The following is a 7,459-nucleotide window of genomic DNA, read 5'->3' on the forward strand; positions in this document are numbered from 1 at the left end:
AAAATGTTTCATGTAAAAATATCAAGTTTGTAATCAAGGCTTTTTAAGCCATTATGAATAATGATACGCGCTATCTTCTCTTAATGTGGATTCTATTTTGCATACATGTTTCACACTTCCCTTTATTAGTTTTGAGCAATATGAAAACATTGTATTGACATCAAAACGAAATAAAAACGAAGTAAAACATACATGCGCGAGCCTCAAGCTCAAACGCGTTAACGAGTCTTAACTCTAAAACGTCAGGGCCTTAGCCCAATTCTATCACCTTTTGCATACATGTTTCACACTTCCCTTTATTGATTTTGAGCAATATGATAACATTGTATTGACATCAAAACGAAATAAAACGAAGTAAAACATACATGCGCGAGCTTCAAGCTCAAACGCGTTAAAGAGTCTTAACTCTAAAACGTCAGGGCCTTAGCCCAATAATATGAGCCTTAGCTCAGGGCCTTAGCCCAATAATGTGAGCCTTAGCTCAAATCACTCACAACATCCATCCTACATACTGCGCAGACTGACCATAAATACCTAACCACAACTAAGGCAAAGCGAATGCCAAAAAATAGTTGTTAAGGTCTCGGGTCGAGGTCGCGCATGAAATTGTAATGGATATCTGAGTAACACATATTGACACGTAAAGGCTAAAAAACTCATAATTCCATGCGCGATAACGTCGCGCAAAAGAGGAATAATGAAAACGCCAAGACACGTGTCAACATAATCAAGATATGGCAAAATCACTTACAATATGACAATGGTTAAGTATAATAAATTCATTACAACCTTGTTCTTATTCCAACGTGCAAGCATATCTTATATTCAACAAACAACATTCAATATAAAGAGATCAATGGGGAATGCGCAAGATGCGAAGAAGGGAAAAACAAAATTTCATTCCAAAGCGTTGAAATTTACAAGTTTACAAGATGAGATACAAACTACAAATAAAAAAAAAAAAAAAAAAAAAAAAAAACATGAAGGGCTTCTCAAGTCTCCACGTTGACATCAGCCTCTTCATCATCCTCATCCTCGCCCTCAGCATCTGGCGCAGCCTGCTCCTCATCGTCTCCAAACTGACCATAGTCAAGTTGTTCATCTTGAATGGAGTCTTCGAGCACGACAGTGTCAGGAGCAGATCCTTTGGCCACGCCAGAGCCGCTAGCAACGCCAGCATTCGCCGCGCCATCATCGCCGCCGCCAGCACCTTCGCACTCGTCAAGTAATTTCTTTAGCGCGACGAGATCGGGCTGGTCAGCAAGCGCGGATATCTGCAAATCATAAGCAAAAATATGAGTACAAAAAGACTTAGAAAATAAGTCAAGATAATCTCATTAAGGCTAAAATACCTGCGCAAGGATGGGAATGGGAGTATTCATATATTTCTCCCCCATCGCGGCCATTTCCGCGCAGGCCGCGTCGCTCTGATAAGGGTACTCGGATGGGTTCTTCTTCAACATGCCATATTCGTAACCATCCGTGAACCCTTCAGCTCGGCCCACCAAGCGCGCGGCAGCGTTGCAATCCATCACCAGGGCCTGAAACTCGCCTGAGTATTTCATCGCGTAAGCGCAACGAGTCATGCCCTGTGAGATCAGCCATTGGCGATCCTGCGCGAGGCCAGCAACAGACGTCTCGAGGGCAGGAACCTGAGAGTTTAATAACTCAACAGTTTCTTTAGTCTTTTTTAGCTCCTCTTTGTCGGACGCTGCTGCCGCCAAGATTTCTTCTTTTTCAGCCCGCGCAGCATCAAGTGCTTCCTGGCTAGACGCTGCCGTCGCCAAGGCTTCATCTTTATCGGCCTGCGCGGCCGCAAGCTCCCTCTTCAGGCGCGCAACCTCACTCTCCAGTGATGATTTTTCAGTGATAGACTGGACAAGAGCTTGGTCACGCGCATCCGCCTCCAGCTCCAAGTCGCGCGCTCTGCGCGCGTACTTGGCCGCGTCCGCGTCCGCCGCATGCAGCTTCTCCCGCGCCGCCTGAAGCTCATGCCCGCGCTTCACGAAGGCGCTGTTGGCACTGGCTCGGTTCTCACTGAGCTCTGCTTGGAGCTTCTCAGCTCTTTCGCGAGCATCAGAAAGATGCCAAGCAGACACCTTAGCCTCTTGCTTGGCTTCCGCAAGAGCATCACGTACTTTAACGTAATCAGCGCGAAGCTCTTGGGAGGCAGCAATGAAGGCCGACCCAGCAAACATATGATCGTTGAGCAGGTCGTAGCGAGCGCGGTCCTCCTGGAACCTCCTTTCAGATGGAGGCACAGCATGAGCCCAGAATTCCGCACACACACCCATGGACTGAAAGGTGTTGTCTTCAGTAATATTCCATCTCGGGCGGTAAGTGTGATCGGCTTCCTGCAAAAACAAAGAAATTATCTAAGTCATCAAAACATTAAGATGGAAGTCCGCGCAGCGGAGCAAAAAAGAACCTATACCTGCGGGGATGAAGCAGAAAAGTCAGCGCCAGCCCCACGAGAAGGCTCCGCCGCGAAACCTCGTGGCGCTGCAGGGCTGGCGCGGGCGCCTGCGGAGTCTTCAACTTCAAACTCCTCACCCTCCTCTGAAATAGGTCTCTTCTCGAGAGACCTAGAATCAAAATCGGTCTCGCAGGGAGGGCTGTGCGCAGGAGGAGGTGAGGGAGGTCTCGACGCCGCCAAGTCGGCGCGCAAAACGGCCTCCTGCTCCTTAGTAATGCCGATGAGGGGAGATTCATCGCTTGCAGGAGCAGGAGCAGAGCCAGCGGCGCTGGCGCTGGCGCCAGGAGTGCCGCTAGAAGCTTGTACGCCTGCTACGGCTTCTATGAAAATATCAACAACAAGAAATGGTTAATGACTTGATCTAAAAGAAAGTCAGAAAATAAGAGCGCAATACGTACCTTGGCGCAACTCCGTTCGCGCAGCAAACATCGCCATGAAGTCCATTCTACCATTCTTTGAGGGTAAAACGGGGGACTTCGAAGCGACTTCCGGCGCAGCCTCGGCATCTTGTTGCGCTGTCGCCGGCTCTACAAACATTTGAGTGAGCAAAGATTCATTAGTAATTCTATCAGAATCGCGCTCACAGAATCATAAAAGATAAGCAAAGGATAACCAAAATATACCTGTTGAAGGCGCAACACCACTTCCCTTTTCCGCCGCGAGAAGGGAGGAGGTAGCGCCACCATATCTCAAGTGGACAGGAGGTCTGCCCACTTTGTGAGGCAGGGAAGCCAAGGAAACCCTGGTGGTAAACTCCTGGGTTTTCCCAAATCCCCCCGCCTTAGTAAGAGGATCCTGAACAACAGGGGCATCATCCTTCTTCTGCTTCTTACTGGCCCCTGCGCCAGTTTTCCCCTTAGCTTTACGCTTTAGTTGAGGCGGCTCCTCCTCCTCCTCCTCTTCCGCGAGCTCCAGCTCGTAGTTTTCGAGCGCATCTACAATACATGCAACAAAAGTGTTAGCAAAATTTGGTATTATAAAGGAAAAAGGCATACGTACAAAGGCTTACCAGGCGCATCGCTATCGAAGACAAATCCCAGATCAACAGGGATGAACATGTCATCAAAGCGATCAGGGAAACCAACCTCCCCAGCGCCAAGCGCGACGGATCCACCCTCCATGTGCTCATCATAGGCGGCATGGATATACTCCTTGGTGACTGCACAAAACAAGTCAAATGATATCAGCAAAAAGAATTATATTCGCGCAGAAGTAAAGCGATGAGAATAACTTACACAACCCGTCGACTTGGATAACGGGCTCGAGCGCGCTGTCCGCCCACCTCTTGCTCATACCAACCCCCACCAGCGCCTCCTCACAAATGTTCTTGGCGGGGGATGGTTCAGCGGTCAGATTATTAACCCAGGCGCCAGTTGGGTTCTTGAGGACACCCACATCCGCAGGCGCAGAAGAAATCGCGCGCATGGTCATGCGGATGGGGATCACACCAGCCCTTATGTAAAAGAACCTCTCAGACCAGTCATGAAGGCTCTTGAATGAAACAGTGGAGCACTTCACGTTCTGACTGCGAGGAACGAAGGAGAACCAAGAATCTTGGATCTTGGGCTTATAAAAAAATTGAAAGCGCCGAGGGGTGGGCTCCTCGCGCTGGGATTTGCACATGAACTCAAAGTGAGTCATGCACACAAGTCCAAACGGATGGACTTGGGATATATGAATCCCATAAAACTGAAGCAGTGCACCCACAAACCTTGTCATCGGGAGACGAAGGTTGCAGTGGGTGAAAAAATGGCTATAAAGGGATATATAGCCGGTAGGCGGGTCCGCCGCCGTTTGCCCGGCCCCAGGCAACATGCAGCCAAACAGGGGGGGAAAACCCTGAGAGGCAATAAGGCTGTCAAGATCAGCCTGCCTCAATTTGCAGGGGATTTCATTCCACCTCTTCACAGCCTTGGTCCTCCCTACCTCCTCCGATGAGACCTCAGCAGCCTTCTTCCCCTTGCCGGTCTTCTTCAATGTAGACATTACTAACGATTTTCTACGGCAATGTATGGGGGAGATTGTGTTGTCTGAGCTATCAGACATACAACGGTGACAAACAACAAACGATGCTTCTGAACAACAGATATTTGGGAAGCAGAAAAAAGATAATCAGAAGACAAAGAAAGAAAAGCTCAGAATAAACAAGATGAAGGATAAAAAAACTCTAAGGGCTGGCTTTTATAGGCCCAGGAGAGAGAAATTTGGGTGCTGAACGGACTTCACGAGCCCCCACTCGCAGGTCTAAGCCAATGCGAGCGCGACACGTGTCCCTGACACTGTGTGAGGGGACATGAAAGGAAACTATACGGCTGCTGCCAGAGTTCACGCGCCCCCACTCGCAGGTGTAAACCAACGCGAGCGCGACACGTGTCCCTGACACTGTGTGAGGGGACACGAAAATAAACTTTACAGCTGCTGCCAGAGTTCACGCGCCACCACTCGCAGGAACTGACCAACGCGAGCGCGACACGTGTCCCTGACAGCATGTGAGGGGACACGAAAGGCAACTGTAGCACCTCGAGCACACGAAAGGTCTGACACGTCTCCATCACTGACCCACGTCAGCAACAACCAACCACGTACAGAGACGATTCGTTTGCAACCAAAAGGATAGAATTTCGCGCAACGATGAATAATAAGAAGAAAAGGACAAACCCCTACTAAAAGAGCAAACTGTTTAGTCTAACATCTGTCTTACCTCGCTCGCGCGAGACAAGACACACATTAGACTGGGGGGCTTGAAGAGGTATGTACCCGCCTCAACACCGAGCGAGGCGGGTCAACCCACAAGATATAGACAAGAGGCTTGAAATGTCACAAAGCCAAAACCTATGCGCATGGCGCATATCACATATGCTCAGGCATCATATGCCCAGGCACCACACATGCTCAGGCATCATATGCCCAGGCACACATATGCTCGCGCATCACATATGCTCACGCATATCACATCAGCGCGTGGCGCATATCACATGCTCGTGCATATCACATCTGCGCATGAAACATCTGCGCGTGGGAATAAAGAGAAGACCTCGCGCATCCTCAGATTGGCGCATATCACACATGCATATAATCAACCTCGTCCTTATCCAAATCAGGATTAGGGCAACCTTGATTGTGCACGTCAGACAACCTTCCAGAAGGTATCTTTTTAAGGAATAAGAATATGCTGATGTTGACAGCTGCCAAATGAAAGGTGGACAACTCAGCATAACCCATGTGCTACCACGTGATTATAACCTATGAGAAAGCACCAGGTGTCCCAGAGGACACGTGGCGCAGAGCAATTGGAGGAGGCCAACAAGGCTGAGCCCAATCAGTGGAAACCCTAGCACTATAAATACAGCATCAACTCCACAAGGAGAGACACTCAATCATTCACAGTTACAGACAGTAACACATTCATATCACATTCAATCATATTCAATCACATTCAATCACAGACAGTTACATCCAGTAACACAATCACACAGAGTATTCAGCTATTAAGCAATACACTCCAAATTCCTTACTCTCACATATTATTATCTTCTCCACAAATACTTATTCTCACACCGGAGGGTTACCCCAAAGAGGACCCCTCTGTCCCTTTCTGAGGGGTAAGTTGACGGTGTTGTTCATTTTGTAGGTGGAAGAACCCAGATCCAAGAAAACCATCGGTGAAATAGTATAATCACACCCGAGGAAAGTAGATCGTCTACCAGTGAGTCGATCCACGTTTCTTCACCTGTCAGACTCTGTCAGTTTTCACACCTTTGATCCAATATCTTCCAAGTGGACTATTTTGCCGCCTCCGGTTACTGACCCGCCCCTTCATCTCCTCCACCGCCACCCGTCCTTCATATCTAGAAACCTCACCATACAATCTTTAACCGTCGCTGGCTGCCTTGTGCTCATTGCAGCCACCAGCCACAACCTTTTGCCCGCGTTATCCCACCCGCTGGTTTTTGACCCGTTGACCGGTCAATGGTGTCTTGGTCCTCCACTGACTAATCCACGCGATGGTGTGCTGCTGGGTCTTACCGAGACACGGTGTATGTGGCTAGCGGCGTTGGTGCACACTACCGCGGTGAGGTAGCAAGGATGGTCGAGAAATGGGATGTGAAGAGATCAAAAAATTGTGATAAATTATCGGATTGTAAGCATTTTTCCTTAATGCATTTATACATGAAAAGATAAAAAAAAACACTGCTAGAAAACTGGACCTTTATGACTGTTTGTAGAATTTGTGACTATTCTTTTCTTTCACAAATTCTAGTCATAAATGTCCAGTTTTCTGGCTCTGAAAAATATGTAAAAACTTATTTACTATCGTAAGTTTTGTGACTAGCGTTAAAAATATTGTTGAAGACACTGTCATAAAAATTACGGTCGTAAATACCCAGTTTTCTGACAATGAAATTAATTTATTGTAGTGAGAGACGAGTGGCGGTGGGAGGAGGTGGTGGGGCTAAAAGACGGAAGATTCAGTCGAGAGGCGGTGGAGACGGTCGGGTATAAAGGAAAGATTTGCATGGTGAACGTGAAGGGTAATAATATAGGAAAAGAAGGTGTAGTTTACCATGTTGAGAGAAACCAGTGGGAGAAAATGTCTCCGGGGATGGTTTCGGGGTGGAACGGGGCGGTGGGCGTGGCGGAGGAGGAGGAGGAGGTGATGTATGTGGTGGATGAAGACAAGGGTGGTGTGAGCAAGTATGATGATGTAATGGATTGTTGGCAAGAGGTGGTTCAAGGGTCAGAGCTTTTAAAAGGGGCCGAGCACATGGCGGTTGGCGGTGGGAAAATATGTGTCGTTGCGGGCGGTGGTGGGAGGATCACGGTGGTGGATGTGGTGGCGCATCCGGTAAGGATGTGGGTGGTGGATCCACCCAGCCCGGGAAGTGAAGTTGTTTCCCTTCATATTTTGAGAAGACCATGTAATAGATTATGAAATGTTTAAGATCATATTAATTTTTTAATTAGATTAGATTAAAAGAATAA

General features: G+C 48.1%; 1 pseudogene; it reads left to right on the forward strand.

The window, feature by feature from the left end:
- Positions 1-6,562: 6,562 nt before the first annotated feature.
- LOC143623430 (F-box/kelch-repeat protein SKIP25 pseudogene) lies at positions 6,563-7,459 on the forward strand (annotated as a pseudogene).

Source organism: Bidens hawaiensis, unplaced genomic scaffold (assembly GCF_021521415.1).
Source record: "Bidens hawaiensis isolate Kalapana, Puna unplaced genomic scaffold, B.hawaiensis_p1.1 tig00003469_1, whole genome shotgun sequence".
Lineage (NCBI taxonomy): Eukaryota > Viridiplantae > Streptophyta > Magnoliopsida > Asterales > Asteraceae > Bidens > Bidens hawaiensis.